A 24334-nucleotide genomic window follows, 5' to 3' on the forward strand; every position below is an offset into this window, starting at 1 on the left:
TGATGAGAAGTGCCACACTCTGACGGTTAGTTCGTGTCTCGTACTTCTTCCAGAGGGACAGCGGGGCTCAGATTCAGTAATCAGGTTTGATGCGTTGCAGGGGTGAGCGAGGGGGGAGGGCGGCGATGGCGGAGGAGGAACATCCAAGTCACTGTTTTGGCCTAGTCCCCTATTGTAAGAAAATACGTTCTGTACATCGTGTACGAGAAACATTGTTAAATATTATATTCAAATATATTTGATGGTTTATTTCTGCCTTTAACAACTCTTTTACGCATTCATTCATAATAATAATACACAAAAAATACACCACTGTAAAATACCCATACGCAAAACTAGAAATCACAATGCATACGTCCTAATCGAGTAAGCTCTCTTCGTCCCTTACTTCTTCATTATGGTCGGAACGGTCGCAAAATGTCAACTGCAGTGAAAATCAAAAATCTTTCATCTGAAAGGGTTAGCTACACTCCAGTAACTTTTCTACATAGTCGCCGCTCCGACGTAGACACTTGCAGCGTTGTTCCAACTTTCCAGTACCCTCGCCATAGATGTCAGACTCCTATGCTTTCCACTAGTTCCCTACACTGGTCTGTGTCAAAACGTTGGCTCCGCCTGTGATTCTTCTCTGCTCACATGAACCTCTAGCTGTTATAGCGTCCCCTATGCTATATTACGAAAAGAGTTAAAAAACGGTATTTATAAAGAAGAGACATTTAAAATTTGACTAATAAGTTGACACTAGCCGCTGAGGCGAACATAAATTTTTCTCCTTATTATAATAATTTCTCTGTGTAAGTTTCGAGGGCAAAGAAATATAACAAAATGATCTAAAGAGACGACAAGATACGCTCTTTTGTTAATTTTTTAGTCGTCTTCACTTCTCTTGTCTTGTCTCGGTTGCGTGTAGACAGAAATCTTGCGAGTGCTGGCAAATGTAAGCATATTTGTACGATTTAAGCAGATAATCTATTGATTTAATATCATTGTTCACTTTTAATTTGTAAAAGGTGATCCCGATTTCATGTCCGCCTTCCTCGAATTAACCATTAAAATAATTTACAGTTGAACAATCGCAGCAGCAGATGCAGCCAAAGGCGCCATTACGTGGCGATATTAACTTATAAAACATTAGTGGAAGCGAAAATCTCGCCCGCTATTAACATAATATTCATCTTTCTCCACAGCCGCACGAAGTTGCAGAAAATACGTAGCTTTAAGATTCTAATTTTCAGTACCATTGCCGAGGGCCAGAGCCTGGACTCCGACTACAATACAATGGTTAACGGAGGTAAGAAAAAATACTCTCGCGCGTGTGTGGTGGCCGTAATTGTAATTAACAACTAAAGATTTTTTGCTTTAAAGTGAACTGACTAGCTGAGGAAGTTAATATGAAAAGTTTATTACATTGTTCAGCTTATATGCTCATGTTTTAAGATTCAGTGAGTCTAACGTTCATTAACGTAAAAAATAATCTATACTGAAGATGTTGTTGTTGTTGTGGTCTTCGGTCCTGAGACTGGTTTGACGCAGCTCTCCATGCTACTCTATCCCGTGCAAGCTTCTTCATCTCCAAGTACCTACTGCAACCTAAATCCTTCTGAATCTGCTTAGTGTATTCATATCTCGGTCTCCACCTACGATTTTTACCCTCCACTCTGCCCTCCAATACTAAATTGGTGATCCCTTGATGCCTCAGAACATGTCCTACCAACCGATCCCTTCTTCTGGTCAAGTTGTGCCACAAACTTCTCTTCTCCCCAATCCTATTCAATACTTCCTCATTAGTTATGTGATCTACCCATCTAATCTTCAGCATTCTTCTGTAGCACCACATTTCGAAAGCTTCTATTCTCTTCTTGTCCAAACTATCTACCGTCCATGTTTCACTTCCATACATGGCTACACTCCATACAATACTTTCAGAAAAGACTTCCTGACACTTAAATCTATACTCGATGTTAACAAATTTCTCTTCTTCAGAGACGCTTTCCTTGCCATTGCCAGTCTACATTTTATATCCTTTCTACTTCGACCATAATCAGTTATTTGGCTCCCCAAATAGCAAAACTCCTTTACTACTTTAAGTGTCTCATTTCCTAATCTAATTCCCTCAGCATCACCCGACTTAATTCGACTACATTCCATTATCCTTGTTTTGCTTTTGTTGATGTTCATCTTATATCCTCCTTTCAAGACACTGTCCATTCCATTCAACTGTTTTTCCAAGTCCTTTGCTGTCTCTGGCAGAATTACAATGTCATCGGCGAACCTCAACGTTTTTATATCTTCTCCATGGATTTCAATACCTACTACGAATTTATCTTTTGTTTCCTTTACTGGTTGCTCAATATACAGATTGAATAACATCGGGGAGAGGCTACAACCCTGTCTTACTCCCTTCCCAACCACTGCTTCCCTTTCATGTCCCTCGACTCTTATAACTGCCATGTGGTTTCTGTACAAATTGTAAATAGCCTTCCTCCCCTGTATTTTACCCCTGCCACCTTTAGAATTTGAAAGAGAGTATTCCAGTCAACATTGTCAAAAGCTTTCTCTAAGTCTACAAATGCTAGAAACGTAGGTTTGTCTTTCCTTAATCTTTCTTCTAAGATAAGTCGTAAGGTCAGTATTGCCTCACGTGTTCCAGTATTTCTACGGAATCCAAACTGATCTTCCCCGAGATCGACTTCTACTAGTTTTTCCATTCGTCTGTAAAGAATTCGTGTTAGTATTATGCAACTGTGGCTTATTAAACTGATTGTTCGGTAATTTTCACGTCTGTCAACACCTACTTTCTTTGGGATTGGAATTATTATATTCTTCTTGAAGTCTGAGGGTATTTCGCCTGTTTCATACATCTTGCTCACCAGATGGTAGAGTTTTGTCAGGACTGGCTCTCCCAAGGCCGTCAGTAGTTCCAATGGAATGTTGTCTACTCCGGGGGCCTTGTTTCGACTTAGGTCTTTCAGTGCTCTGTAAAACTCTTCACGCAGTATCGTATCTCCCATTTCATCTACATCCTCTTCCATTTCCATAATATTGTCCTCAAGTACATCGCCCTTGTATAGACCCTCTATATACTCCTTCCACCTTTCTGCTTTCCCTTCTTTGGTTAGAACTGGGTTTCCATCTGAGCTCTTGATGTTTATACAAGTGGTTCTCTTATCTCCAAAAGTCTCTTTAATTTTCCTGTAGGCAGTATCTATCTTCCCCCTATACTGACGATTAATATTGTTAAAAACGAGAACTTCACAAAAGCATTTAATGGTAAATAACAATAAAATGAAATATCATTTTTTAAGGCCCACCACGTAAGTCGGCAACATTCAACATAATAATAATATATTAAATTCCGACGGCCGACGGATGCGAGACTGTGAAGACAAGTCCGGGCTGTGTTGTGGGTGATCAAACGCTCCTCATCGAAGTCGCTACAGGAACGTATTCATTGACCCAGAAGTGTGCGTCCGAAAATTTACATAAGAAGGAAATGCACGTGGATTGCACGATATCGGGAGAAGTCTTTCAGCAGCCACTTGTACTTGGCGGAAGGCTTTTTCTAGACAGTTTCCGTCTGCACTGTGCGCTCAGAACTGGAAAGAGCCACGTGACGTGATCGCCCGGCATACGTAAACACAGTCCAACACATCTGTGCAACGCTTAGTCGGACTTTCACTGTGCTTTCTATTCACCACCAAGCAACTAGCCATCGTACTTTGCTAAAAATTGTGAACAAGTCATCCCCATTAATCATTTGAGTATGCGTAACTCACCACTTCCTACATTCTGAATCAGTCGTCAGTGTGACATATATTTAGATGTCGTGGTACTTCCCTCAGCGATTAGCACTCCGGCAACAGCCTTATGAGGCGGGAGTAACTTTGGGCAACGGATGGAGAATGAAGTGTTCAAAGACCGCAAAAGCGTGAGTATTATGTAATAAACTCTTACAAGAACATTGCAACACAACCTGAGGACAAGAACCCCAAATTTTCCGAGAAACAACCGAGCTAGGTGGCACAGTGGTTAGCACACTGGACTCGCATTCGGGAGGACGACGGTTCAATCCCGTCACCAGCCATCCTGATTTAGGTTTTCCGTGATTTCCCTAAATCGTTTCAGGCAAATGCCGGGATGGTTCCTGTGAAAGGGTACGGCCGATTTCCTTCCCAATCCTTCCCTAACCCGAGCTTGCGCTCCGTCTCTAATGACCCCGTTGTCGACGGGACGTTAAACACTACCCACCACCACCACCACCACCACCGAGAAACAAAATCTTGACGCATTCTTACTGCCGAGTGTTTAAAAACAAAGATCGATTCAGCTTCACAGGAATACTTCTACACAAATGAAGTAAGACACCTGACGCCATTTCTAAGTTAACCATCGACACTATCAATGTACCTTGGCACCAGTTGTACGAGGCCATGCTGAACGTAATGCTTCCCAAGTTTTTATATAAAGCTCTTACACATTTGTACATAAAGCAAAATTTAGTAACATACTACATCTCGACGTTAAGTGAATCTTCCGTCGGTGCTTGGCAGAACATGATAATTACATTAGAAAGATAAAAACATCCTAAGGTTATGCAATATTATATTAGGCAACGAACCGGCTTTCGGCTGCTCAGCAGTGACTTGAATATGGCCTGAGCAGGCGAAAGGCGGTTCGTGAACAAATAAATATAATTTTCTAGAACATTATGAAGTTTCTATACAATCTTCATTATATATGCCTACACAGTCATTTCTCAACATAGTCACTCCACCGACGAACACATTTCTCCCAAGAAGAGCAAGTTTGTTGATGACGTCGGTGTAAAATGTTTGCGCCCCTTCATCACTATCAAATGAGGCCCTAGAAGTTCTTTATGTTTTGGAAAAAGATAAAAATCGGATGGGGCCGAGTGGGTACTGTATGGAGCACTATCGACGACAACAAACTGAAGACGTCGGATTGTTGCAGATGCCGCAGCGCTTGTGTGTGGTCTGAGATTTTCATGCGGAAGATGATGGCGCTCCATATGTGGACGAAGTCTTCGAATCCGGACCTTTTATGGTTCTGAGGGTCTCGAAATACACCAATGTAGTTACGTTACACATAGTCATGTTACGAACTACAGTTCGGCTGTATCTATCGGCAAAGGGCTGCAGCTTGCACCAGCGAAGCGAAAAAGTCTCTCGAGTTATGCAGGGTGCGCAGCTTAAACCCGGACTAATTTCAGTTCAAATTTCCCGCCATATCGTAGTTCCACTAGAGTTGGCGACTGGCGTTCTTGAAAGGCATAGGCACATGACGGACAGACAGACAGACCTCAAAATGACAGATGTCACGGACAAGTGCGGAGTACAAACGAAGAGCCGCGATTATCGAAAGTCTTCGGGCTGGTGTTCGCCCACTTAAATAGTTAGATTCTTCGGGTACCGGAGACCAACTGTTTACGATATTGTGGCCAAGTATAATGCTTCGGAGAATTCTGGGGAAGGTTCCGCTAACCGGGCGAGGAAACCTCATTCGAGGAAAAGCGTGTCACGAACTGCGACAGTCAACGGAAAGGCTCGGGCGCTGATTTCGGAGGACTCGGGCAATCTCTGAGGAAAGTGGCGTCGGTATTGAATGTCAGCGAGCGAACAATGCGTCGGATGGCGGAGAAGGACCTCAAAATGTTCAAATCTGTGTGAAATTTTGTGGCACTTAACTGCTAATGTCATCAGTCCTTAAGCTTACACACTACTTAACCTAAATTATCCTAAGAACAAACACAAACACCCATGCCCGAGGGAGGACTCGAACCTCCACCTCTATCATTTTTGTACTGCACAACTCTCTCTAGTTGCATGGAACTTTATTCCATGATTTTGTAACACATGTTCTAACATCGTGTCATTTCTTCTTTTTAGTGTGTTCCATTCCTTTATTGGCCGATTCTGCGGTGTATCTCCTGGTTTCTTATATTAGCAACCCACCAACTCTTCCGTATCCTCCTATAGTATAACATCTCAAACACTTCGATTCTCTTCTTTTTCGGTTTCCCACAGTCCATCATTCCCTTACCATACAATGCTATGCTCCAAATGTACATTCTCCGAAATGTCTTTTTGAAACTGAGACCGATGTTTAAAACTCGAAGACTTCTTCTGACAAAAAATGCTTTTTTGTGTGCGACAGTCCTCTAGTTATCTCCTCTCCTTTCGTCCGTCATCCGTCATCCCTTATTTTGCCTCCGACGTAGCAGAATTCCTTATCTTAACACGAAAACTGGGCAACCAAAGCCGGCCGTGGTGGCCAAGCGGTTAAAGGCGCTACAGTCTGAAACCGCGCGGCCGTTACGGGCGCAGGTTCGAATCCTGCCTCGGGGATGGATGTGTGTGATGTCCTTAGTTTAGTTAGGTTTAAGTAGTTCTAAGTTCTAGGGGACTGATGACCTTAGAAGTTAAGTCCCATAGTGCTCAGAGCCTTTTGAACCATTTATTTGGGGCAACCAAACTATTGTCTCGTTTACCTGATTTCTGCTGCTCCTAATTATTTTCGCCTACCTTCGGTTGGTTCCCAACTCATAAAGTGTGCTGATTATACTGCTCAACATTTACTTTCACTGAGGATAGTACTGTCATTAGTGAATCTTGTCATTGATGTCTTTTCACCCAGAGTTTCAGAACCACTCTTAAAACTTTCTTCTATTTCCATCGTTGCTTGTTCGAAGTATAGGTTGGAAGACCAAGAACGAAGATTCCTGAATGGAAAAACAGTACTGAGTGAGTCGCCACTATTGTTCACTCTTCTTGTTGCCCTTTGGTTCTTATACGCATTGCATTTTGCCCGTCTTTCTCTGTACCTCACTCTTATATAACTGTCGAATGGCTTATCTATTTCTCGGAATTCCGAACACGTCGCAAAATAAGTCTACAAAAGCTATGAACGTGGCTTAATTGGTCTCAACTCTTGCTGCTGCTGCTGCTGCTGCTATCAAGCGCAGCGTCAAAACTGTCTCCCTTGTGGATTTTCGTTTCTTAAATCCAAACTGATGTGCATGTAACAGATTCTCATTATTGTCTTTTTTACTGCTGAGTTAACAGAACTGAAGACATATTACGTTCTCCGTCTCGGTGACTCCAATTTTAACTGCTACTATGCTGCGTGATTTTCCTTGAGCTCCATCAGTGGATGGGGCGAATGGATTTCGCATTGCACCATTTTCGTTAAAGACCCATTAATGTCTTGGTTTGTGATTCTTTTTCTGTCATTTGAGAGTGACTCGGTTAGTGGGGCCCCTTACCACATTATTATATCTTTATGTGAACTGCCATGCCACTTACCTAATGTAGAGAATGCGCCGACTCCATATACAGTCGCAAAAGTATGGGACGAGTCCATGGTCCTAATGTTTGTCGTACTTCCTTCGAAGGACTTGTTGAACATTTGTGAAGGCAAATGAAAAATTTTAACATAAATATAGTTGTAAGAAAACTCCAAGGCTATATGTTCTTGCATCGCCTGAAATTAAAAAATTTTGTAGCCCTGTCCTTGAGTAAAAAATTACCATTACTTTTTTATCTTGATTCATATAGAAGAAAAACCACAGGAACTTCCAGATAGATTAAGTCTAAAACTCTTGTGAAATCGCATTATTGATCGTAAAATGATAAAAATGGTGCTCATTCATACAACTGCAATATTGATTAACAGTCAGCATAACTCTAAGCATATGTTAAAAGCACCCTCCACTTTGTAGTTATTTGGTAATCTCTCTTAACTGAATCCTTCTCCTGATCTGTCCTTTAACATTTCTCCAGCATGACTGCCAAATTGTAATCGACCAATCCAGTTCATTTAAACTTACTGAATTTACACTACGTAAGAAGCATAATTGTTTTTTTTTCAAAATCCCGTACATACTTCCCATTCCAATGCACAAGTTTGACATTTGGCGCAGCGGTGCCTGCAGCCTTCATCTATAACGTAGCAAAAGTGTGACCTCCTTCGACGTCATTCTACGACTCCGCCTCACTTCGAACACCTCGGTGTCGACATGTGCTATAAAAAGGCAAGAGCTCAAAAGTTCATGGGACGTATAAGATTTGTTAGTGATGTCAAATTGCCACCTAATTTCTCCACATTTCTGCCCATGTAATATATTGATTATTCCCTGCTAGTATAGAGTTATCTTGAAGCTGTGAGAAAGGCCAGGCGTTCGAAGGCGCGGAAGCAGAGACGATGCTGAGGGCAGACGAAATTAGGAGAGATATTCTTACGTGAACCGAACCGTAAGGGGAGAGCCTTGCGAAAGTGCAGACGCTCCCAGAAGCGGTCCCAGGTTACCCCTCAGGGAATTAACATGTAACTTCATATGTCGTCTGGACGCTGTACTAGGTTGCCACCGTAGAACTTTGTAACCAACAGGCAGGTACTAGCGTGTAAAGCCAGGTTGATACCAGCCATTACAGCAGCAGCGTAAGTAGGCTCACAAGGGTTAGAAAGAGAGTGTAAACACCAAAGCTGTTGACCTAGCAGCTCCTACTCCGGGCAGCTTGAGTGGCAGGACTAAATGACGTATACCAATAATGTTGCAAGCCTTATTTGGCAGGGCAGTTACGTTTAGCTTTCAGCTGAACAATGTTGATACCAGTTACGGACTTAGTGCAACTGCATCAACATCCCCGGCTTAGGAACAGTAGAGGGGACCTAACTAAACCGTGCAAAAGATCTATGGGATTGGCTGGGTGGCTTTAAGTGGGAATAACACTGCCAAAAAGCGGAATCTGTGGGTTTTAAAGAGTCGCGTGGGGGCAGAGTTCTCAGTCAGACGATCCGGGCGCCGAATCTGCGTCCGTCGACTCCAGCCTTGGTCCAGCTGCGCGTATGTCTGCTCTCTGTCACTTGGAGTGCCTCAGTGAACAGTGTCACATTCAGTAGGTTTTGTTTTGCAACTAAGTTGTTGCCCTAAGATGCTGCTAGTGTTTGCTACTGTGTTTAGTATCCTCCCATGGGACTTCCGCACTGGCTTCTGTCGCAACAGTGTCGTTCATGCTTTTTCTAACGCTAGGACTAGCCTCCAGTCTATTAGTTAGTCCTGTCTGTTGGGCGAACAGGGTTTTCAAATGGTTTCCAGTCTCCACAACGAGTTCCCTACCGAGTCTCACCACCTGCATTTCTGGTAAATGCCTGTACCAGTGCTGGCTCAGTGAAGGCATTTGTTTTCTTCTATCTGTGAATTCTCCTTCTGCTAAAAAAAAATGGTTCAAATGGCTCTGCGCATTATGCAACTTAACTTCTGAGGTCATCAGTCGCCTAGAACTTAGAACCAATGGTTCTGTTCATGCATGAATCACATTTGTATATGTTGTTATATCCACCCGGTAGACGTTTCAAAAAAAAAAAATTATGGCTCCTGAGCACTATGGGACTTAACATCTGAGGTCATCAGTCCCCTAGAACTTAGAACTACTTGAACCTAACTAACTTAAGGACATCACACACATCCATGCCCGAGGCAGGATTCGAACCTGCGACCGTAACAGTCCCGCGGTTCCGGACTGAGCGCCTAGAACCGCTAGACCGCCGCGGCCGGCTTCTCCTTCTGTCTTCTGCTCTTTACCGCTCTTTACCGCTCGGGAGCGCAGACTGACCAGTAACACCTTTTTCCCCTCTCCCACCTATGTCAGGATATGACGACTTCCGTGTCACACGAAGTGGAAGTCGTCACATCCCCTTTTCCCACATTTCACTCCTTCATTTGATGCCCTTGCGACGGAACTCAAATCCACGGCACTCGGAGTTGAAGTCATCCGGTTTTCTTAGGGTGGACGAAGAAAACGTTTCAGACATAACGCGTGCCTAGAACTGACGCTTAAAGGCCCTTAAGGGTCTTCAACGAAATCACAGCTTCCCTTGGGCTGTTGAGTCACATACATTTCGCAGCCAGTCGAGAACGCCAGTCCGTAGTGCAATGAGCAACGCGATGACGTATTTGGCTAAGGCCAACACTGCTGACACCTCCCGGATGACGGAACCGCTCTCTAAGGACATCGTGAGGCTGCAACCGCGTTGAACTTTGTATGCCAGAGCCAACACTGCGGTGTCAATATACTCCAGTGTGGGACCGTTGTATGTATTGTATTGTATGTTAACCGGGGACCTAGAAACGACGGAGAGGCTCCGTCCCCGCCGCAGCCACAGTCGTTCACAACCCCACGACGACTACTGCAGTCCACTTCACCCCTCCGCTGCCCCACACCGAACACAGGGTTATTGTGCGGTTCGGCCCCCGGTGGACCCCCAGGGACCGTCTCACACAAGACGAGTGTAACCCCAATGTTTGCGTGGTAGAGGAATGGTGGTGTACGCGTACGCGAAGAACTTGTTTGTCACCGACATAGTGTAACTGAGGCTGAATAAGGGGAACTAGCTCACAATGGCCAAGGTAGATGGAAAACCGCCTAAAATCCATCGACAGACTGGCCGGTTCACCGAACCTTGACCCAAATCCACCGGGCGGATTCGTACCAGGGACCAGGCGCTCCTACCCGCCCGGTTAGTGGAACCATTAGGGACCGTTAGAAACCATTCGACGAAATCTGAATGTGATCCGCAGCTGCAAATTGTGTTTACGCTTTAGCAGCTCTCGTGAGCCAACATCAGGGAAGGGTGAAATTTTGATAGATTGAATGAAACGGCAAAAAGACCCCCAGGTTCGGTAATTCCCTCGGTGAGACGCATGCTCTTTTGCTGAGTGTGTTCTAAAATGTTCATGTCAGAGACTTCGGAACCCATTCACCTGAGTAATGCCTTGCAGCTACTCTAGCGCCTATGACACACACACTGTGCAGAAAACAAAAATTATATTTTAAATATTTCCTTTATCTTTTTGTGCTAATAAGCTATGGCTCCCTACACAAATTTTTGAAATTGGTGGTAGAGTCTTATGGGACCAAACTACTTAGCGTAAGTTAGTTTAAGTGAGATTAAGTTGTATGTAGGCTTAGGGACCGATGACCTCAGGGCAACACACACACACACACACACACACACACACACACACACACACACACACACACACGCCCGAGGGAGAACTTGAACATCCAACGGGAGGAGCCACACGGACCATAACAAGGCGCCTTAGACAGCGCGGCAAAAAATTAGATTTACCGCAATCCTACCCAGGGCCATTGTCGGCGTTTCAGACAATGCGAAGGATGTCACATCCTCCCTACTCACATTTCACTTGCTAAGGGATTCACACAGGGCAAGCAATTCAGAAACGGACTAGAGCGCCCAGAATAGGGTACGCTTGTGGAATGTTGTCTTAGCATAAATTGTAACTTCTTTTGGATGCGAAGATAACAGGGTGTGATAAAGCATCAGCAGATGGAACCACGTTAAATAAATGTATACAGGGTGTTTATTACAAGAGTTGTGTTCCAAAGCACCGAAGATAACCAGGTGCGTATAGCTGTTAAGGTAAGCATTTTAGAGCACATGTTTTACACGATAATAGAAGCACAAATGTCAAGTACTTTCAGCAGTGTCATTTCACGCCATCCTTTTTGATACACTCCTTATAAGCGAAATAAATCGAAATTTGTAAATAATAGATCCAGATGATGCGAAGAATGAAATGCTGGAATCGTGAGATACAAGAAATTTTGACCAGAAGCCGAGCTAGAAACGTGACAGCACAGCAAGACCAGTTCATGCGATTTCAACTGTTCTTAATATCTGCAACCAGTGGCGGCTTGTAGCCTAAATTAGTTGGGGTCATGCCAGAAGATTTTTCGTCTTTGTTTTAAAATTGGGTAATAGAAAAAGAAAAGCTGTATAACTTTATATTACGCTAACTAATTTAAAGTCTATATGCCTCACTTACGGAGGCTAAAAGTGATAGGGAAACTTCATTACCTGCGGACTTCTTTGACTTCTTACGCTTTTCAGATTGTTTCAGAAATACACTCCTGGAAATGGAAAAAAGAACACATTGACACCGGTGTGTCAGACCCACCATACTTGCTCCGGACACTGCGAGAGGGCTGTACAAGCAATGATCACACGCACGGCACAGCGGACACACCAGGAACCGCGGTGTTGGCCGTCGAATGGCGCTAGCTGCGCAGCATTTGTGCACCGCCGCCGTCAGTGTCAGCCAGTTTGCCGTGGCATACGGAGCTCCATCGCAGTCTTTAACACTGGTAGCATCCCGCGACAGCGTGGACGTGAACCATATGTGCAGTTGACGGACTTTGAGCGAGGGCGTATAGTGGGCATGCGGGAGGCCGGGTGGACGTACTGCCGAATTGCTCAACACGTGGGGCGTGAGGTCTCCACAGTACATCGATGCTGCCGCCAGTGGTCGGCGGAAGGTGCACGTGCCCGTCGACCTGGGACCGGACCGCAGCGACGCACGGATGCACGCCAAGACCGTAGGATCCTACGCAGTGCCGTAGGGGACCGCACCGCCACTTCCCAGCAAATTAGGGACACTGTTGCTCCTGGGGTATCGGCGAGGACCATTCGCAACCGTCTCCATGAAGCTGGGCTACGGTCCCGCACACCGTTAGGCCGTCTTCCGCTCACGCCCCAACATCGTGCAGCCCGCCTCCAGTGGTGTCGCGACAGGCGTGAATGGAGGGACGAATGGAGACGTGTCGTCTTCAGCGATGAGAGTCGCTTCTGCCTTGCTGCCAATGATGGTCGTATGCGTGTTTGGCGCCGTGCAGGTGAGCGCCACAATCAGGACTGCATACGACCGAGGAACACAGGGCCAACACCCGGCATCATGGTGTGGGGAGCGATCTCCTACACTGGCCGTACACCACTGGTGATCGTCGAGGGGACACTGAATAGTGCACGGTACATCCAAACCGTCATCGAACCCATCGTTCTACCATTCCTAGACCGGCAAGGGAACTTGATGTTCCAACAGGACAATGCACGTCCGCATGTATCCCGTGCCACCCAACGTGCTCTAGAAGGTGTAAGTCAACTACCCTGGCCAGCAAGATCTCCGGATCTGTCCCCCATTGAGCATGTTTGGGACTGGATGAAGCGTCGTCTCACGCGGTCTGCACGTCCAGCACGAACGCTGGTCCTACTGAGGCGCCAGGTGGAAATGGCATGGCAAGCCGTTCCACAGGACTACATCCAGCATCTCTACGATCGTCTCCATGGGAGAATAGCAGCCTGCATTGCTGCGAAAGGTGGATATACACTGTACTAGTGCCGACATTGTGCATGCTCTGTTGCCTGTGTCTATGTGCCTGTGGTTCTGTCAGTGTGATCATGTGATGTATCTGACCCCAGGTATGTGTCAATAAAGTTTCCCCTTCCTGGGACAATGAATTCACGGTGTTCTTATTTCAATTTCCAGGAGTGTATAAACGCCGCTCCTGCCAGCCTCGGCCGGACAGTATTCGCACAGTACTGGGAGACCACTGAGATAGCAGTGACCTGCTACCCATATCTATTGCTTACATGGACCTTGTGTACAGAAAAGGACACTGAATTTACAATGGCGTCGCAAGCGGTGGGCGACATGCAATCAATCAGAGGTAAGTATTGTCTCTCTGCTTTATTTGTAAGAAAAAAAAACTGTGTTCTCCCTCACGGGAGGTTTGTCATAGGACGACTCGTCAGAGGTCCACCGCATGAGCGTCTAGGGAAGTGATTCCAGTGGTACTTTTACAGCTGTTACAGCGTAATTTCCTCCTTTTGCAAGGACGGAAATCTCGTCTTGAGATAACACCTGTAAAAGTACCACTTGAAGATATTATCGCGAATATAGAAGTAGGTATACGAAATATCCCTAAGGCAACCGCGAATGCAATTCGAATTGAAACCACTAGAATTTGAAGCCGCAGCAGACCTCTAGAATGTAATTTAACAAAAGGTGAGAGGAAGGCTCTTAAGGATTGGAATGCAGATGAAGAAATAGTGGTTCTTCCCGCAGATAAAGGGAACGCTACTGTTGTTATGAATACAGAAGATTACCGAAGAAAAACTTTGAACCTTTTAGCGTCAGGACAGTATAAAAAACTTGTGAGGGATCCTACAGTCAGTGTACTTAGGAAAACAAATAATTTGATTAAGTCATCTACCTCTATCCGAAAAGAAGATAAAAGAACTTTATTGAAAAGTGAAGCTATGTGTCCTCATTGTATGGTGTACCTAAAATTCATAAAATAGATTTTTCTTTAAGAGCCATAGTCAGTGCCATCAATTCTCCCACTTATGAAATAGCAAGATATTTAACAACTTGTTTACAACCATTGATTGGAAAAACTGACTCATATATAAAAGACTCGCGTCATTTTATTGAAAAACTAGAGGAACTAACTCTGGCCCCTGAAGATATTCTTGTAAGTTTTGACATTGTGTCCTTATTGACAATGATTCCTGTTAACGAAGTTATGATTTTCATAGCGGATATTTTTCCAGAAGATTTCACCGTTCTTTTCATTGACTTACATCAAGTCAGTTCCAGTGGGATAATGAATTTTATGAACAACTTGATGGAGTAGCAATGGGTAATCCATTAGGCCCTGCGATTGCCAATCTTTATATGGAGAAATTTGAACAATCAGCCCTAGACAAAGCTAATAACAAACCATCTCGTTGGTATCGATATGTAGATGACACATTTGTGGTTTGGCCCCATGGCGGAAAGGCCTTGGACGATTTCTTTGATTATCTAAATAAAATTCCCCCAAAAATACAGTTTACCATGGAAATAGAAAAGGAAAACAGAATATCTTTCTTGGATGTCTTAGTTATGAGACGGCCCGATTGAAGCTTGGAATATAAAGTTTTTTCGGAAGGCAACACATACGGACAGATATTTACATAAAAATTCTAATCATCATCCTCAACAAAAAAGAGGTGTCATAAAAAGTCTTGTCGATCGAGCGGAACGGATATGTACACCTGAACATTTGGATGCTGAAGTGAAACATCTGAAGCAGGCTTTTGAAAAAAATGGCTACTCAAGAAAAGAGATAAATAGAATTTCGCGTCCAAGGAACAGAAACTCAAAAGATAAGAATGAACCACAACGACAGAAAAATACAGTAGTTCTCCCTTTTATTAAAAAAGTAACAGATCGGATCGGTAAGATTTTACGAAAACGTGACATAAAACCGATCTTTAAACCACCAAAGAAAATAAGTCAAGTACTACGATCTGTGAAGGATAAACGCCCTCCACTCTCGACATGTGGTGTGTATAAAATTCCATGTTGTTGTTGTTGTGGTCTTCAGTCCAGAGACTGGTTTGATGCAGCTCTCCATGCTACTCTATCCTGTGCAAGCTTCTTCATCTCCCAGTATCTACTGCAACCTACATCCTTCTGAATCTGCTTAGTGTATTCATCTCTTGGTCTCCCTCTACGATTTTTACCCTCCACACTGCCCTCCAATGCTAAATTTGTGATCCCTTGATGCCTCAAAACATGTCCTACCAACCGATCCCTTCTTCTAGTCAAGTTGTGCCACAAACTTCTCTTCTCCCCAATCCTATTCAATACCTCCTCATTAGTTACGTGATCTACCCACCTTATCTTCAGCATTCTTCTGTAGCACCACATTTCGAAAGCTTCTATTCTCTTCTTGTCCAAACTAGTTATCGTCCATGTTTCACTTCCATACATGGCTACACTCCATACAAATACTTTCAGAAACGACTTCCTGACACTTAAATCTATACTCGATGTTAACAAATTCCTCTTCTTGAGAAACGCTTTCCTTGCCATTGCCAGTCTACATTTTATATCCTCTCTACTTCGACCATCATCGGTTATTTTACTCCCTAAATAGCAAAACTCCTTTACTACTTTAAGTGTCTCATTTCCAAATTTAATTCCCTCAGCATCACCCGACTTAATTCGACTACATTCCATTATCCTCGTTTTGCTTTTGTTGATGTTCATCTTATATCCTCCTTTCAAGACACTGTCCATTCCGTTCAACTGCTCTTCCAAGTCCTTTGCTGTCTCTGACAGAATTACAATGTCATCGGCGAACCTCAAAGTTTTTACTTCTTCTCCATGAATTTTAATACCTACTCCGAATTTTTCTTTTGTTTCCTTTACTGCTTGCTCAATATACAGATTGAATAACATCGGGGAGAGGCTACAACCCTGTCTTACTCCTTTCCCAACCACTGCTTCCCTTTCATGTCCCTCGACTCTTATAACTGCCATCTGGTTTCTGTACAAACTGTAAATAGCCTTTCGCTCCCTGTATTTTACCCCTGCCACCTTCAGAATCTGAAAGAGAGTATTCCAGTTAACATTGTCAAAAGCTTTCTCTAAGTCTACAAATGCTAGAAACGTAGGTTTGCCTTTTCTTAATCTTTCTTCTAAGATAAGTCGTAAAGTCAGTATTGCCTCACGTGTTCCAACATTTCTACGGAATCCAAACTGATCTTCCCCGAGGTCGGCTTCTACCAGTTTTTCCATTCGTCTGTAAAGTATTCGCGTTAGTATTTTGCAGCTGTGACTTATTAAACTGATAGTTCGGTAATTTTCACATCTGTCAACACCTGCTTTCTTTGGGATTGGAATTATTATATTCTTCTTGAAGTCTGAGGGTATTTCGCCTGTCTCATACATCATGCTCACCAGATCGTAGAGTTTTTTCATGACTGGCTCTCCCGACGCCATCAGTAGTTCAAATGGAATGTTGTCTACTCCCGGGGCCTTGTTTCGACTCAGGTCTTTCAGTGCTCTGTCAAACTCTTCACGCAGTATCTTATCTCCCATTTCATCTTCATCTACATCCTCTTCCATTTCCATAATATTGTCCTCAAGTACATCGCCCTTGTATAAACCCTCTATATACTCCTTCCACCTTTCTGCCTTCCCTTCTTTGCTTAGAACTGGGTTGCCATCTGAGCTCTTGATATTCATACAAGTGGTTCTCTTCTCTCCAAAGGTCTCTTTAATTTTCCTGTAGGCAGTATCTATCTTACCCCTAGTGAGACAAGTCTCTACATCCTTACATTTCTCCTCTAGCCATCCCTGCTTAGCCATTTTGCACTTCCTGTCGATATCATTTTTGAGACGTCTGTATTCCTTTTTGCCTGCTTCATTTACTGCATTTTTGTATTTTCTCCTTTCATCAATTAAATTCAATATTTCTTCTGTTACCCAAGGATTTCTATTAGCCCTCGTCTTTTTACCTACTTGATCCTCTGCTGCCTTCACTACTTCATCCCTCAGAGCTACCCATTCTTCTTCTACTGTATTTCTTTCCCCCATTCCTGTCAATTGTTCCCTTATGCTCTCCCTGAAACTCTGTACAACCTCAGGTTCTTTCAGTTTATCCAGGTCCCATCTCCTTAAATTCCCACCTTTTTGCAGTTTCTTCAGTTTCAATCTGCAGTTCATAACCAATAGATTGTGGTCAGAATCCACATCTGCCCCAGGAAATGACTTACAATTTAAAACCTGGTTCCTAAATCTCTGTCTTACCATTATATAATCTATCTGATACCTACTAGTATCTCCAGGATTCTTCCAGGTATACAACCTTCTTTTATGATTCTTGAACCAAGTGTTGGCTATGATTAAGTTATGCTCTGTGCAAAATTCTACAAGGCGGCTTCCTCTTTCATTCCTTCCCCCCAATCCATATTCACCTACTATGTTTCCTTCTCTCCCTTTTCCTACTGACGAATTCCAGTCACCCATGAGTATTAAATTTTCGTCTCCTTTCACTACCTGAATAATTTCTTTTATCTCGTCATACATTTCATCTATTTCTTCATCATCTGCAGAGGTAGTTGGCATATAAACTTGTACTACTGTAGTAGGCATGGGCTTTGTGTCTATCTTGGCCACAATAATGCGTTCACTATGCTGTTTGTAGTAGCTAACCCGCACTCCTATTTTTTTATTCATTATTAAACCTACTCCTGCATTACCCCTATTTGATTTTGTATTTATAACCCTGTAATCACCTGACCAAAAGTCTTGTTCCTCCTGCCACCGAACTTCACTAATTCCCACTATATCTAACTTTAACCTATCCATTTCCCTTTTTAAATTTTCTAACCTACCTGCCCGATTAAGGGATCTGACATTCCACGCTCCGATCCGTAGGACGCCAGTTTTCTTTCTCCTGATAACGACGTCCTCCTGAGTAGTCCCCGCCCGGAGATCCGAATGGGGGACTATTTTACCTCCGGAATATTTTACCCAAGAGGACGCCATCATCATTTAATCATACAGTAGAGCTGCATGTCCTCGGGAAAAATTACGGCTGTAGTTTCCCCTTGCTTTCAGCCGTTCGCAGTACCAGCACAGCAAGGCCGTTTTGGTTAATGTTACAAGGCCAGATCAGTCAATCATCCAGACTGTTACCCCTGCAACTACTGAAAAGGCTGCTGCCCCTCTTCAGGAACCACATGTTTGTCTGGCCTCTCAACAGATACCCCTCCGTTGTGGTTGCACCTACGGTACGGTCATCTGTATCGCTGAGGCACGCAAGCCTCCCCACCAGCGGCAAGGTCCATGGTTCATGGGGGGGTACCTGTGGTAAAGTTTACATTGGTACTACCAAAAGAAGTGTAAACACGCGACTGAAAGAGCATAAAAGTCTTTGTCGACTTGGAAAAATAGAAAAGTCAGCTGTAGTGGAACATGCTCTTCAACCAGGCAACCACCAAGTGAAGTTTTCGGATACCGAAGTTTTATCTACAACGTTAAATTACTATCCACGGCTTTATAGAGAAGCTATCAAAATTTATAAACATCACGATAATTTTAATAGGAAAGAGGAGGCTATGAAACTTAGCGATATATGGACATTGGCTCTACAAAATTGCTAGCAATTTTTATCTTTGACAAGGTGGTAATCGAAAGTCAACCTTATCTTTGCTATGGATTATCACTGCTCATCACGTGTCACCTGAACCACGCCCCTCTTTCTCACAATATATAAGTCGCTCTCAGACACCCGACCAGTCAGTCGGCAAGACTCAGCGGAGCAGCGCCTCTGAGCAAGTCCAGCGCAGTCCTGGACGAAACGTAAGGAGCAGAAAAGTTCTTGGACCACGACCTCACATCCCGGAAAGTATATCAACAGCCATGTCAACCGGTCGTGAAAGCCTTCATTCTACAATCTGTGATTCCAGTGTTGGTTTCTCGTTGCCTTCCACTGGTGATGATGAAATAATAATGAGGATAACACAATACACAGTCCCTGAGCGCAGAAAATCACCGACCCAGGAATCGAACCCGGTCCCCTTGGCTTGGAAGACCGCCGCCCTGATCACTCAGCTATCGGGGCGGACTTACTTGTAATAAAAATTATTAATGTGACTTGGTTGAATTTTATAGCATTCCGAGAACGCAGTATCCCTTAGTTACCCTAGCCGAGGTGGGTGGCAGGTCCCCACAAATTTAATAACAGAAACACTTGCCTTTTCTAGTGTCTTATAAGTGAACAGTGTCTTCAATCACTCCGAACGATGTGCGTTATTTCCGCGTAACGTAGAGGGTGACGTCACTTGGGCATGCGATAGTCATTTAGCTGGCATGTTTTGTGCACTGCTGGCGCGGCTCATTTGACCGTGGCCTGCCATTGTTATTATTAAGGCTGCGGTTCACATCTTCACTGATCCGTCCTATGGAGTCATGAAGAAACATAGTGTTCTACGTCATCCTCCCCTAGATGCCTCATTTTCTCAGGAATGTCTCAAGGCAGCTTCGTTTCTAAAGTTTTCCTCACACTTTTATGATTGTCTCATCCCAGTAGCGAATTTTGTCTAAATAAATCACAGAAGATCTGCGGAAACTCCCCTGTTTAGCATAAAATGGTTTAGGATTGAATACCTCATTGCTAAGCTTTCCCTGGTGGTGTCCTCACCAGTATCTAGATAAAAATGCTCTTCCAAATTGATCCTATGTAAGGCAAGATGCTGCCATCTGAGCTCCCCAAATGGCGATATCACCCTAAATGTAGACTCTTGTGAAGCGAGTCTTGTGCTGCTTCAATCCTGGGTGAACAGCAAACGTTTGAAAACCATTACGAAAATAGCTAGGTGTGGTACACGTTTAACTGGTGATAATTCTTGGAATTCTCTGTGCTTAAGTAAAATTTCTTCGATTAGGGCAGGGGATAGTGGCGGTACAACTCCTGTCTCATGCGGTATACAGTTTTGCGGTACATCACCACAATTCATTTCGTTACCATACATCGCGGGATGTGCAGCAGGACAGTTCTAACTATCAAATGTTTTACTAACATTTGGTGGGGAGCTTTGAACTAGTCATATAACCTCAGATGATTCCTGTTTGTCGTTGTGATTTTAATTGTAACTTTATCACGCCATTGTGGCAAATCTCCGTTTGGGGAAATTTTATCTGTGCTAATTCTATCTTCATTGATTTTCAGGAATCATCATGTTCGGACATCATAACTGTCACCGATTCTGAATCAAATTTTCTATTAATCTCCAAGTCCCTGGATGAAAGCCATTGCGAAAAGTCGTCAACAGTGTGCGTACACTGACCGTCAAATTGTTTTTATGCTTCACCTCCCTGCTCTTCCACAAAAGTATCAACTCTGTTTTCTAATTTTTGTGGAATCTCTTAATTGCTTTGGTTCCGTGGTTATAGATTATATTGCTTCCAGAAGATCACAATAAGCCTTCTTTCGTTGTGAAACTGTTGTTGTTGCGGTCTTCAGTCCTGAGACTGGTTTGATGCAGCTCTCCATGCTACTCCATCCTGTGCAAGCTTCTTCATCTCCCAGTACCTACTGCAACCTACATCCTTCTGAATCTGCTTAGTGTATTCATCTCTTGGTCTCCCCCTACGATTTTTACCCTCCACGCTGCCCTCCAATACTAAATTGGTGATCCCTTGATGCCTCAGAACATGTCCTACCAACCGATCCCTTCTTCTAGTCAAGTTGTGCCACAAACTTCTCTTCTCCCCAATCCTATTCAATACTTCCTCATTAGTTACGTGATCTACCCATCTAATCTTCAGCATTCTTCTGTAGCACCACATTTCAAAACCTTCTATTCTCTTCTTGTCCAAACTGTTTACCGTCCATGTTTCACTTCCATACATGGCTACACTCCATGCAAATACTTTCAGAAATGACTTCCTGACACTTCAATCTATACTCGATGTTAACAAATTTCTCTTCTTCAGAAACGCTTTCCTTGCCATTGCCAGTCTACATTTTATATCCTCTCTACTTCGACCATCATCAGTTATTTTGCTCCCCAAATAGCAAAACTCCTTTACTACTTTAAGTGTCTCATTTTCTAATCTAATTCCCTCAGCATCACCCGACTTCATTGGACTACATTCCATTATCCTTGTTTTGCTTTTGTTGATGTTCATCTTATATCCTCCCTTCAAGACACTATCCATTCCGTTCAACTGCTCTTCCAAGTCCTTTGCTGTCTCTGACAGAAGTACAATGTCATCGGCGAACCTCAAAGTTTTTATTTCTTCTCCATGGATTTTAATACCTACTCTGAATTTATCTTTTGTTTCCTTTACTGCTTGCTCAATATACAGATTGAATAACATCGGGGAGAGGCTACAACCCTGTCTTACTCCCTTCCCAACCACTGCTTCCCTTTCATGTTCTTCGACTCTTATAACTGCCATCTGGTTTCTGTACAAATTGTATATAGCCTTTCGCTCCCTGTATTTTACCCCTGCCACCTTTAGAATTTGAAAGAGAGTATTCCAGTCAACATTGTCAAAAGCTTTCTCTAAGTCCACAAATGCTAGAAACGTAGGTTTGCCTTTCCTTAATCTTTCTTCTAAGATAAGTCGTAAGGTCAGTATTGCCTCACGTGTTCCAGTATTTCTACGGAATCCAAACTGATCTTCGCAGAGGTCGGCTTCTACTAGTTTTTCCATTCGTCTGTAAAGAATTCGTGTTAGTACTTTGCAGCTGTGGCTTATTAAGCTGATTGTTCGGTAATTTCCACATCTTTCAACACCTGATTTCTTTGGGATTGGAATTATTATATTATTCTTGAAGTCTGAGGGTATTTCGCCTGTTTCATACATCTTGCTCACCAGATGGTAGAGTTTTGTCAGGACTGGCTCTCCCAAGGCCGTCAGTAGTTCCAATGGAATGTTGTCTACTCCGGGGGCCTTGTTTCGACTCAGGACTTTCAGTGCTCTGTCAAACTCTTCACGCAGTATCGTATCTCCCATTTCATCTTCATCTACATCCTCTTCCATTTCCATAATATTGTCCTCAAGTGCATCGCCCTTGTATAGACCCTCTATATATTCCTTCCACATTTCTGCTTTCCCTTCTTTGCTTACAACTGGGTTTCCATCTGAGCTCTTGATGTTCATACAAGTGGTTCTCTTATCTCCAAAGGTCTCTTTAATTTTCCTGTAGGCAGTATCTATCTTACCCCTAGTGAGATAAGCCTCTACATCCTTACATTTGTCCTCTAGCCATCCCTGCTTAGCCATTTTGCACTTCCTGTCGATCTCATTTTTGAGACGTTTGTATTCCTTTTTGCCTGCTTCATTTACTGCATTTTTATATTTTCTCCTTTCATCAATTAAATTCAATATTTCTTCTGTTACCCAAGGATTTCTACTAGCCCTCGTCTTTTTACCTACTTGATCCTCTGCTGCCTTCACTACTTCATCCCTCAAAGCTACCCATTCTTCTTCTACTGTATTTCTTTCCCCCATTCCTGTCAATTGTTTCCTTATGCTCTCCCTGAAATTCTGTACAACCTCTGGTTCTTTCAGTTTATCCAGGTCCCATCTCCTTAAATTCCCACCTTTTTGCAGTTTCTTCAGTTTTAATCTACAGGTCACAACCAATAGATTGTGGTCAGAGTCCACATCTGCCCCTGGAAATGTCTTACAATTTAAAACCTGGTTCCTAAATCTCTGTCTTACCATTATATAATCTATCTGATACCTTTTTAGTATCTCCAGGGTTCTTCCATGTATACAACCTTCTATTATGATTCTTAAACCAAGTGTTAGCTATGATTAAGTTGTGCTCTGTGCAAAATACTACCAGGCGGCTTCCTCTTTCATTTCTTAGCCCCAATCCATACTCACCTACTATGTTTCCTTCTCTCCCATTTCCTACACTCGAATTCCAGTCACCCATGATTATTAAATTTTCGTCTCCCTTCACTATCTGAGTAATTTCTTTTATTTCATCATACATTTCTTCAATTTCTTCGTCATCTGCAGAGCTAGTTCGCATATAAACTTGTACTACTGTAGTAGGTGTGGGCTTCGTATCTATCTTGGCCACAATAATGCGTTCACTATGCTGTTTGTAGTAGCTTACCCGCATTCCTATTTTCCTATTAATTATTAAACCTACTCCTGCATTAGGCCTATTTGACTTTGTGTTTATAACCCTGTAGTCACCTGACCAGAAGTCTTGTTCCTCCTGCCACCGAACTTCACTAATTCCCACTATATCTAACTTTAACCCATCCATTTCCCTTTTTAAATTTTCTAACCTACCTGCCCGATTAAGGGATCTGACTTTCCACGCTGTGATCCGTAGAACGCCAGTTTTCTTTCTCCTGATAATCACATCCTCTTGAGTAGTCCCCGCCCGGAGATCCGAATGGGGGACTATTTTACCTCCGAAATATTTTACCCAAGAGGACGCCATCATCATTTAATCATACAGTAAAGCTGCATGCCCTCGGGAAAAATTACGGCCGTAGTTTCCCCTTGCTTGCAGCCGTTCGCAGTACCAGCACAGCAAGGCCGTTTTGGTTATTGTTACAAGGCCAGATCAGTCAGTCATCCAGACTGTTGCCCTTGCAACTACTGAAAAGGCTGCTGCCCCTCTTCAGGAACCACACGTTTGTCTGGCCTCTCAACAGATACCCCTCCGTTGTGGTTGTACTTACGGTACGGCTATCTGTATCGCTGAGTCACGCAAGCCTCCCCACCAACGGCAAGGTCCGTGGTTCATGGGGAGCGTTGTGAAACTACATCTGTTATATTACTGTACTTCTACGGTAAATTCTTCATATTAGTAGTCAATTTTGTTAAACCATTGGATTGTGTTTGTTTAACTGCATTCTTATGTTGTCAAAGTCCATTTCCTTTTTCATTTTTAAAAACTTATATACTTTCCTCCATTGTCTGAAATTTTTAATTGTTGTATATACGAATGAAGGGCTGTTTAATGATTTAAACGTTCCAATCACGTGAAGTATCGTCCATTGGAATATTTATTTCCCATAAAACATTATCGAGCAGAACAATTACCTCATTTGAAGGATTTTCTGATTGTCCATCAGCTCCACATCAATAATCACTAAGCAGAGTACCTGATTCGCTTCTGGTTTACGTTCT

This window comes from Schistocerca cancellata, chromosome 1 (assembly GCF_023864275.1).
Source record: "Schistocerca cancellata isolate TAMUIC-IGC-003103 chromosome 1, iqSchCanc2.1, whole genome shotgun sequence".
Lineage (NCBI taxonomy): Eukaryota > Metazoa > Arthropoda > Insecta > Orthoptera > Acrididae > Schistocerca > Schistocerca cancellata.